Source organism: Pipistrellus kuhlii, unplaced genomic scaffold (assembly GCF_014108245.1).
Source record: "Pipistrellus kuhlii isolate mPipKuh1 unplaced genomic scaffold, mPipKuh1.p scaffold_m20_p_1, whole genome shotgun sequence".
NCBI classification, from domain to species: Eukaryota; Metazoa; Chordata; class Mammalia; order Chiroptera; family Vespertilionidae; genus Pipistrellus; species Pipistrellus kuhlii.
Genome location: NW_023425404.1, coordinates 96,897,058 through 96,907,752, shown reverse-complemented (window position 1 = coordinate 96,907,752; position 10,695 = coordinate 96,897,058). Strand labels below are relative to the sequence as shown.

At 46.5% G+C, this 10,695-nt stretch overlaps 1 protein-coding gene across 1 annotated transcript in view; it reads right to left on the bottom strand.

Moving 5' to 3' along the window:
• The window catches only part of MDGA2 (MAM domain containing glycosylphosphatidylinositol anchor 2), an 865,861-nt gene extending 865,528 nt beyond the window's left edge, over nt 1-333 (bottom strand). The window contains exon 1 of the mRNA XM_036457944.2: nt 1-333. This exon is cut by the window's left edge and continues 823 nt beyond it. The gene's annotated coding sequence lies outside the window, so the exon portion shown is untranslated.
• Nucleotides 334-10,695: the final 10,362 nt, after the last annotated feature.

The window sequence follows — 10,695 nt, the reverse complement described above, 5'->3', positions numbered from 1 at the left end:
GACCGGGGGCAGGGGTGGAGAAGAGAGGGAAGGCGGAGGGAGAGGAAGAGAGGGACGGACAGGAGCAGAGCGCGTCCGGGGCTCTCTCTCCTGGGCACCAGCCTCAGCCGCCGCCGATCTCCAGAATAGCCTCGGTCCCCGCCCGCGACGAGGGGCCTCCGCCGGCAGCGCCGATGCCCGGAGCCGCGAGCAGGGTCCAGCCGCCGCCACTTGCGAGGGAGAAGCAGGACCGGGTCCGCACACTCGTCCCCGCGTGCTCCCCGCGCCGCGAGCCCCCTCCGCGCCGCCAGGTGGAGGGTGGGGGCGGCGGGACCCGCGGGAGCTGAGCGGAGGGAGCCGCCGCCGCAGGGCTTCCCCGCCGGGGCTGCCGCGGTGCCGGCGGCCGCGGTGAGCGCGGGGGCTGCGCGGGGAGGACACCCCGCTCCGCGGCCGCTGCGCGGGCCCCGCTGCGGCGCAGGCTCCCGGGCCGGGCTGCGGGCGTCCTGGGCTGGACGCCGGCTGGAACCCGCGGTGGACTCGGTGCTGAGCGCCCGGGAGGCGGAGAGGAGGAGGAGGTGCAGCCGCGAGCCGGTGGCGGCTGCGGTGCGGGAGGCTGTGCGGTCGGTCACGTTGTGCGCTACGTGCCGGGAGCGCGAGCCGCCCGCCGCAGCCGCGACGTCAAAGCCCGGGCGCGCCGCTCGGTCGGGCCCCGCCGCTCCGCTCCCCTGCGCCCAGCCTCCGGGTCAGCGGCTCGTCCGCGGGACAGCGCCCGGGGCTCCGCGGCCGGCGGCGGCCGGCCTCCCGCCGGGCCTCCCCGCTCTCCGCGAGCCTCGCCGCGGCGGAGCCCGGGCTGGTTTCTGCTGGCGGTGCCCGCGGTGGGCCAGCGGCCCGGGCCCGGGGTGATCGCGGGGCACCCTATCGCTTCCCGCCGCCCCCTATCGCTTCCCGCCGCCCAAGGTCTTCCAGGACCGCTCTGCTTGACTAGAGAGCAGAACAGGCCACAGCACTAGGTAGCGGCTTGGTTTCTTTGCCATTTCAGTCATTTTTAAATGAAAATACGGTCATCACAGCATTGAAGGCTCCAGGGCAGAAAAACTGAGAATGCTGAGCTTAGTTTAATATGCACTGTCTCCTATTAAAGTTAACTGCTTTGAAAATCTTTTTTTTTGTGAAAAACCTTCTCATTGGGGCAGGGGAGTTTAAGAAACTCATAGTTACAAAGGGACTAGGAAATGTAACGTATCTTTAATTTTAAAATGAAGTAATGTAGAAATACTTCACCAAAAATTAATAGGGATAAACTGGAAATAGAGTAGTGGTTTGTGATTTGTTTCAGTAGCCACAGTAATTTAGTGCTACTTGTGCGCAATCCACTTTGTTGAATATACGCTATTCTTTACTAATTCAGACAGAACTGGATAGGGAGGTGATTAAAATAGCTGAAAACGTGTATTTATACATGTGTTACTAAAGTAGTTGCTATGGAAAATCTGGCTTATGATATTCATTTATCTGCTTCCATATTGACATACGCTGCAGGTCCCTCTCCTCCTCTTACTTTTGCTGGGGGGAGGGGACTCCAAGCACTAGAAAATGAATAGCCCCCACCGTTCCCTCTAAGGCTCCTCACTTAGGCTTATTATTGTTATTGGGTATAATCTGGTGCATACCCTCTGCGTTTACAAGATAAAGGAAGAAAGAATGGTGAGGGTCTCAAAGGACAGGTCGCATGGTGTTGAGAACCCAACCCCTTCTTTATGAAATGCCACTCTCAAGCAGATGGAATTCCAGGAGCAGTGTCATTCTAGGAGCAAAACCTAAAGTGTGGCTTTCTGAAGGGGAATGATATAGCTCACTCATTAGCCACCTGTGGTGGGAGAGGAGGGGGGAATTGTCATGTTTCTGGAAATCTGTCTTTTAAAAGCAGATCATCCCTGAATACTGCAGCACAGCAGCTTCAAGGGGCAGTAAACTGCAACTTTGCTCTCAGCTCACAGCTCAGAATGTATCTTGTCCACCAGGCCCTTACGTCCAGATTTATTTTAGCTGCTTAAGTTCTGCAATAATACTTCACCTACATGAGTGTACTGTGTTTTTGTGTGTGTGTGTGTGTTTTGTTTTGTTTTTGTTTTTGTGTGTGTGTGTGTTTTGCATTCTTATTTATGGAATTAAGTGTGTGTGTGTGTGTGTGTGTGTGTGTGTGTGTTTCAAGACTCTAAATTAAAATATTTTATTATTTAAAAAGTCAATGTATTATTTTGGCAAAGGAAACCCTTTATTTTCCATGTAATGCACATCTCTGTCTTGGAAAAGACCATACACCCTTGATGTTCTCAGCAGTTCTTGAGTGAGCTATTTAGAGCTGTATAGAACTCAACCCAATAATTTTAAAATTTATTTCAGTGATAAAACAGCCAGGTGTATCCACTCTGGATCAGACCTTAGCCTAGATATTAGACATTTAAAGACATATATAGGATAGAATCCCTTCTTTTAGTAAACCCACAATCTAAAATATGTTGGTCAATACATGCACCCCTACATATATTGACACTATAATTGCTATATAAATAAAATATCAGGCACAGGAGGCAACGTTTTCATGCAATCGTTAATTGGGTTATATGGCAGTAAGAATAAAAATTGCACTGCTTTCAATATCTATTTTTTTCTTCCTATAAAAATACTGGTAGATTACTTTCAGAAACAATTGGCCAGTTTAGTCTCCCAAATGTTTTTGTTTTATTTAGTTTGCCTTGAAATTCAACAATTGTAAGGCTATCCTGACCAAAAACCAACCGTTGTATATACAGCCACACCTTAGCACTGGCTAGTGAGAGCCTCCAGGTGGTGAGCCTGAGCTAAGGCTTCAGGAGAAGCAGAGACAGTTTAGTAGAGAGAAGGAAAGAGCTCTAGAAAGCAGGTCCAAGTGCTGTAATGCACTCAGACCCAGGACAGTCTGTGGACCAATTAGAGCAGTTTCCCACAGGAGCAATGTAAATAACTGTAAGGATCACCAGCTTCCTGGATTTTGTACAGGGAATATAGATATTGCATGGAATCCAAAGGAACCCTGCGTTCCATTTCTGTCAGGGTCCACTCAAGAGTATTCCATCTCTGATGAAAGCAGCAATGAACATTTTACACTAGGAATGTTAAAAGTTAGGTGCTCTCCTCTGACAGCCATAATTACCTTAATAATCTGTGATGGTTATATTGACTGTAGTTTCACTTTAGATTTCTATCTGTATATGAGCATGATGTTCCATCCTAGGTATCATGCAAGAGATAATATCATGGAGGGAATCATGGCTAGCACACGATTCCCCCAAAGTGGCAAGATAGTAACTCTGGAGATAAAATTGAGTAAGCAAAATCAGAATATAGGTGGCAAATCTGTCCTTTCTTTCCAATCTAGCCTCTTCCCATAAAGCTATACCAGGTCTTATATTTACTTATGGCTACTGCCTGTTCCCCTGATGGCCCTTTAAATCACACTGACTCCCATACACACTACTGGCTTTCCAGTTTATAAAATCAAACAAGAATGTAAAAATCATCAGTGGTAAACAAGAGATGTCTCAGGAATTGTACACCCTGATGGTTGCCACATACTTCTTTTGCTTGCTCTATTCTTGGTCCTAGATTTCTAGCTCACATCACAGCTTTCTGGGACTACATATGACCCACCCTGAATGCTTAGCTGGCTCCACATCTGGACCCCTGGCAAACCTTTTATCCTGAGAAAAACTCTACTTCTGATATTTCCAAAATCTGTTAAGGTAAGCTCCATTATTTTATGGCTCAGCCATGCACCTGAGATCCCAAACTATTACTCCCTTAACCTCTGCCCAATAGACCAGATCTCTTTAAAGCTTACCAAGATTATAATAAGGTTTAATTAAACTCTAAATGGAGTCATTCCTGTTAGGTACACAATCTCCTGTCACGGTAAATTTTCTCTAGCCAAATACCTGTCACCTACTTTTATTTCCTACCACTTAGTAATAGCTTCCAGCATGCAAGCTTAAAAATCTAAACAGGATCACACAGAACTAGCTATTTCAGGATAAAGAGACATACTGGTAATTTCCAATCAGAGAAACAGAGCATACCACAGTGGTCAGCAAACTCATTAGTCAACAGAGCCAAATATCAACAGTACAATGATTGAAATTACTTTTGAGAGCCAAATTTTTTAAACTTAAACATCTTCTAAAGCCACTTCTTCAAAATAGACTTACCCAAGCTGTGGTATTTTGTGGAAGAGCCACACTCAAGGGGCCAAAGAGCCAGATGTGGCTCGAGAGCCGCAGTCTGCCAATCAAAGCACCAGGGAATTCCAGGTGCTGGTCATTTCTAGGATGCTGGTAGACAAGGGTAATTGCTCTGAGGCAGCAGAACCCAGACACTGGTAAGTAGGAGACAAAGGAAATGGGATTTTCCCTCAACAGAGCTTTGGGAAGGAAGAAAAAGGACAATGAGAAAGGCAACTGCTAATAATATAAATAAGGAAGCACATCACATCCCCGTTGCATGGACTGAGGAACGTCAACAAGAGACATAAGACTTGAGGATGCAACAAAATACCCAAAGAATAATGCCCGTAGGTAGCAAATCCAGCTACCTCCAAATACAGGAGGGTCTCACAAGAGGCTTCATCTATGGATATGCATGAAAGGAAGGAAAGATAATTAATTCCAGATGATGGAATTGTTACCAGATGATGGGGCTAAGGTCTCAGACATAATGTTGCTGCCAGTGAGCAGTTCCTGAAAAACCGAGAAAAATAGAGGAAAAGGCAGAAAACTGAGACAGGCTTTGTTATTCTTGAAACTCTATCTTCAGTTTAAAACAGCAAATTTCCGAGTCTTTCCTCTGTGCTAAAGAATGTTTCCTCTCATAGCTCCTCCTTTCAAGACAGGCATGCTACTCTGTAGTTCTAGACTTCCAGGATTTCATGAACTGCTTATGTTCTCTACAGTTTGTATCTAGAACACATGATAATTTTTAAAAGGCTATGCTTATATGCTATAGCCTTGGTAATTTTAGTAGGCCTGCCCTACATTTATTCTTATTCCGCATGTCTCCCTTGAACTCTTGTTATAATTCTGACACTATTTCAGGAACAAGCCCAAAGCTGAATAGTTGGAGCAGAGAAGATGTTCAGGGCAGGACAGTGTAACACAGTAGGTGAGAGTCTGAGCTTTGACCACAGACTGCCTTGGGCTTGAATTGCTGATGTCAGTGTGACCTTGATGTTTCCCTTATCCCATAAAATGAAAAGAGCAAGAGGTTGCTGGCAGTTTTATATAAAGTAATGCACATAAAATACATAGCTCAGCACCTGGCACATAGTGCTCAATAATTATTTTTATTCGGTGTTTTTCTTGTTAGTTGTTGGAGAGCATTAGTTTACGGGGCTAAGCTTAAATGATTTCCATTCTGAGGTTAGCTGACAGCTCAGAACCTTTAGTTTTATAAGTATGATGAAGTGTTTTTCTCTGAACTCATTACTGCACTTGCTTTCAATCAAAATTCGTCTGCCCCATTTCTGTCCAGTCACATTGAATTCTGAATTGTTCAGTTTATCTGCAATGGGTTGGCATTTCAGTACTTAGGAATAGCTTAATATCTTCTGAAAATATAAAAATATAAGTGAGAGTATAGATATGCTGCAAGATTATTTTTGAAGGTGCTACATCCCCAGATGCAACCTGGAGAAGGCCAGAGCTTAACTATTAACAGAGAAGTTTCTGCTTATCACTATGCTGGTTTACTATCTTTTAAAACCTGAGGAGTATGAAGGGATCCTTACACTTCTAAGGTCATCCATAGAACAGATTAAAAAAATCCACCTCAAAGTTGGAATAGAAATCTTGTGGTGGAAATATAAAGAAACTCTCTGTTTCTGACAAAAGAGTGATTTGATTAAGCCACAGATAATATATAGGAAAGGGCCAGAAGAGAGTGCAACAAAAATTTTCCTCAAGATTCTATATTTGGAGTAATTACATGTAATAGGAAATAAAGGAAAGGAAATTTTGCTCATAATCATTTGGTTGGTGCAAAAATCTATCATTATAACACTAAATATAATATAATATAATAATATAATATAAAATAATATAATATATAATAATAAAAGTGTAATATGCTAATTAGACCAGAGGTCCTTCCAGACAACCTTCTGGACGAGGCTGGGGCTGAGAGGGAAGCCCAGGTCCCAGGGGCCAGAGGGAAGCTGGTGCTGGCAGCTGGAGGAAGGAAGGCCTATTCTTGCATGAATTTCATGCATTGGGCCTCTACTATAATATAACATAATAATATAATGTAATTTAATAATAAAAAGGCAATATGCTAATTAGACTGGATGTCATTCTGGACATCCTTCCTGATAAAGCTGGGACCAGAGGGAAGCCAGCCAAATCCCAGGTGCCTGCAAGTGGCTCAGGGGAAGCCTGTTGCCTGTGAATAGCCTGGAGGAAGCCAGCCCAGGTCCTGGCTGCAGGAGAGAAGCTGGTGCCAGCAGCCAGGGGAAGGAAGGCCTGCTTTTGCAGAAATGTTTGTGCATCAGGCCTCTAATATAGTACAATATAATATAATATGAAATGATATAACATAATTAATATAATATAATTAATATATAATCAATGTAATCCTAATATATAGAAAGCCACGGGCCATCACTATTAGATGACCAGGAGGATGACAAAACAGGAGGCAGGTGGGGTGACCAGGCAAGCAGGGGAGACAGTTGGGGGTGAGCAGGCCAGCAAGGGTACAGTTTGGGTGACCAGGCCAGTGGGGGTTATTGGGGGTAACCAGGCTGGCAGGGGGGCAGTAAGGAGTGACCAGGCCAGTAGGGGGGTAGTTGGGGATTACCAGACCTGCAGGGAAGGGCAATTGGGAGTGATTAGGCTAGCAAAGAGGGGGCAGTAAGGGGCGACAAGACTGGCAGGGGGGCAATTACGGGCAAGCAGGCAGGAAGGCAGGTGAGCAGTTAGGATCCAGTGGTCCTGGACTGTAAGAGAGATGTCCAACTGCCAGTTGATGTCCAACTGCCAGGTTAGGCCTGTTCCCTGGGATGGGCCTAAACTGGCAGTCGGACATCCCCCAAGGGGTCTCACATTGGAGAGGTTGCAGGCTGGACTGAGGGGACCCCCTATTAACATATTTCATGCCCTGCACCTTTCATCCTACCTAATAATAGACAAACATGTAAATTGACCATAACTTCATTTCACCCATAGCCAATCAGAGTGACTATGCAAATTAACCCACAAAAATATGGCAGTTAATTTGCATACATAGGTGCTCAGAGCCTGTGTCCCAGGAACATACTGGCACCCAGGTCACTGTGAGGTAAGGCTATGTGGGCCCAGAACAGCCTAGGAAGGGCCTGAACCAGGGGGCTCTTGCATAGGGCCAAGCCTGCAATTAGAACTAGGGACCCAGAGCGGAGCCTGCAATCCATCAAAGGGAGCTGGGGGTCCGCTCCTGCCTAAGGATAAAGCCTCCTCCACCCAGGGAGCTGGGGGGCTGCTTCTGCCCAAGGATGAAAGCCTTCAGTGGAGGCTTTTGGCCTTGGGCAGAGAGGAGCCTGTGATATATCGCAGGGAGCTGGGAGTCCACTCTTATGATGGATTGCAGGGAGCTGGGGGTGCCTGCCCAAGGCCAAAAGCCTCTGCCAGAGGCTTTAGGTCTGGGCAGGCATAGGCAGGGACGGAGCTGGTGATCAGAAGGAACTGGAGGATCCCTGCCCAGGACTAAAACTTCGGCCAGAGGATTAAGGCCTGGGCAGGGCCCAGCCCACGATTGGTGTGAACTATAGAGGAAACACCTTTTCTGACAGCTCATTAGCTAAGCTCCCTGTATGCCACTGGTAATATTCTTAGTAACTTGGGTAATAAGAATCCAAAGAGGTGATTTCGGGTTTTTCCATCACACTTCTGGAGAAAAAAAACAAAGGTCTGCTACTGGAGGGCTAAGAAATGTCATATTCTGCCCTAACCGGTTTGACTCAGTGGATAATGCCTCGGCCTGCTGACAGCAGGGTCTGGGTTGATTCTGACCAAGGGCATGTGCCTAGGTTGTAGGCTCCTCCCTGGCTGGGGCCCAGGTCAGGGCTCATGTAAGAGACAACTAATCAAAAAGTTCCTCTCACTTTGATGTTTCTCTCTGTCTTTCCCTTTCTCTTCCACAATCTCTAAAAGTCAATGGAAACATGTCCTCAGGTGAGGATTAAAAAAAGAAAAAAAAAGAAATGCATATCTTATGAAAGACACATCTTGAAAATGCCTAAAGAAAGTTGTCATTTTTTCTTGGTGAAGAGACTGGATGGAAACACCTTGGTGGCTGTGGTGACAACTGGGTGATGGGGCTGGCACCTTCCCCTGATCAGCACTGTTGCCTCCCACAAAGGGAGGCCAGACTGTGGTTTAGGATTGGGCCTGAGCTGGCAGTAGGACATCTCCTCAGGTTGGGCTGAGGGACCCCCCCCATCCCCAGTGCACGAATTTCATGCACCAGGCCCCTAGTCATAATAATAAAAGGCCAAGAGGCATCACTACCAAAATGACCAAACCACCAGTCACCAGGAGTATCTCTCAGCCTGGCACCCTGCAGAGTGCCTCTTTGTGGAGGTGGGAGGCAGAGGCTGGAGGTGGGGCACCTCCTCACATGGTTTTGCTCACTGGGTTCCTAGTCTACACTAATAAAAGAAAAAAAATGCTAATTAGCCGTACCTTCACTACTTATGAGTGAATATGCAAATTAACCCAACAAAGATGACGGTTAATTTGCATATGCAGGTGCTGAGTGGCCTGGGTCCTGGGAACCTCCTCTGGACCTAGGCTGCTCCTAGCCTGTAGGCCAGTGTTAGGCCCTGAGGGGCAGGGGTCCCAGAATGCCCCCTGGCCACTTGGAGCCCATGAATGCAGGCACCAAGCGGCTGGGGGTGGGACAGGAATGTCTCTACATCACTATAGTGACACAGGGATGTTCCTGCCCTGCCTGCAGCCACTTGCAAATCCTCCAGCACCAAGGGACAGTTTGGGTCCACAGCCCTAGCCTGGGTCTCAGGCTGGCAGTGGCGCGCAGACCCACACAGAGATCCCCTTCCTGCCCAGCCTGGGTTCTTGGCCACTGAGTCACACCAGCCAGGCAGATATGGAGGAATCTTAAATGTTTCTTTTTTTATATATATTTTATTGATGCTTTATAGAGAGGAAGGAAAAGGTATAAAGAGCTAGAAACATCTGTGAAAGAGAAACATTGATAAGCTGCCTTTTGCACAGTTCCCCCTGGGTATGTGCCCCAACCAAGGTACATGACCTTGACTGGAATCAAACCTGGGACCCTTGAGTCTGCAGGCAATTGCTCCATCCACTGAGCCAACCAGTTAGGGCTGTTCAATATGTTAAAGGAAAAAACCCTATCTAATAAAGAGGGAATATGTAGGTGAGGGCATTGGGGGTGACCAAGCTGTCAGGGAAGCACAATTGGTGACAATCAGGATGGCAGGAGAGCAGTTAGGCATTGAGCAGGCTGGCCAGGGAGTGGTTAGGGGGTGATCAGGCTGGCAGGCAGAAGTGGTTAGGGGCAAACAGGCAGGCAGGTGAGCAGTTAGGAGCCGGCATTCCTGGATTGTGAGAGGGATGTTTGACTGCCTGTTTAGGCCCAGCAGTTGGACATCCCGTAGGGGTCCCAGATTGGAGAGGGTGCAGGTTGGGCTGAGGGACACACACACCCGTACATGAATTTTGTGCACCAGGCCTCTAGTATAATATAAACAAAACATAATGCAATACAACTGGAACTTTTAACATTCTCTATAATTTTAACAACCTACTTATAAGCTAGTCATATTAGCTAGTATTTGAGAAAACTCAAGAAAGCAGTTTCTTTTTGGTTTAATACTTAGTTTTCTTTATGCAATTAACCAGGGTTTCTCTCATATATTTTCTTTGTGCCCACCCCACTTGTGTTTGGTTTATGTTTTGTCCTGATAATGGAGAGAGAGGTATCTTCTTCTTCCATCCAACATTGCTATCCTCCAGTTGATTTTTGGTGTCTGCCACATACCCTGCTGAACCCATTACGCACATCTTCAACCATTGGCTTCAAGTCATAAGGATTCAGATCCTGTCCCATTCCAATCATGGGCTTTTTCCAGACTTTTAGCCATTGAAACACTTTCCCATTCTCAAGGGCCACCAGGAAAGTCTGAATCTCCTATACACCATGTACTTGGAAAAACAAATAGCAATATTTTTCATTCTACCTTTATCTGAATATATCATGTGTTGATATTTCTACTCCTTTGTAGAATCCCTGATCCACACTCAAAGAGATACTTTTATCCAAGACTTAAGGCAAGATTCAAAAACAAACGTACTATACCACAGAATTCTTAAAGTTTAAGAAGGTTGCTATTCCCCATGCAACCACAGATAGGACAGGGGAGTCCCCCTGCAGGACATGCATAACCCTATCTTCCAACTCTGCCGTCTCTTTTTCCTTCTCCTCTCCCTCTCTGCAGGTTCCACCTGTCTACTTTACACACACCCACAAGGCCAGGGGTGGGTGGGTATGTGGAGGAAGTCACCTTCCTTCTAAAGAAAAAATGAAATTCATTTCAATTTGAATGCTCCCTCTCTCTGGATTTAGAAAGACTGCTGTGGTTTGACTCTTCCAAGCTAAAGCTTGAGAATT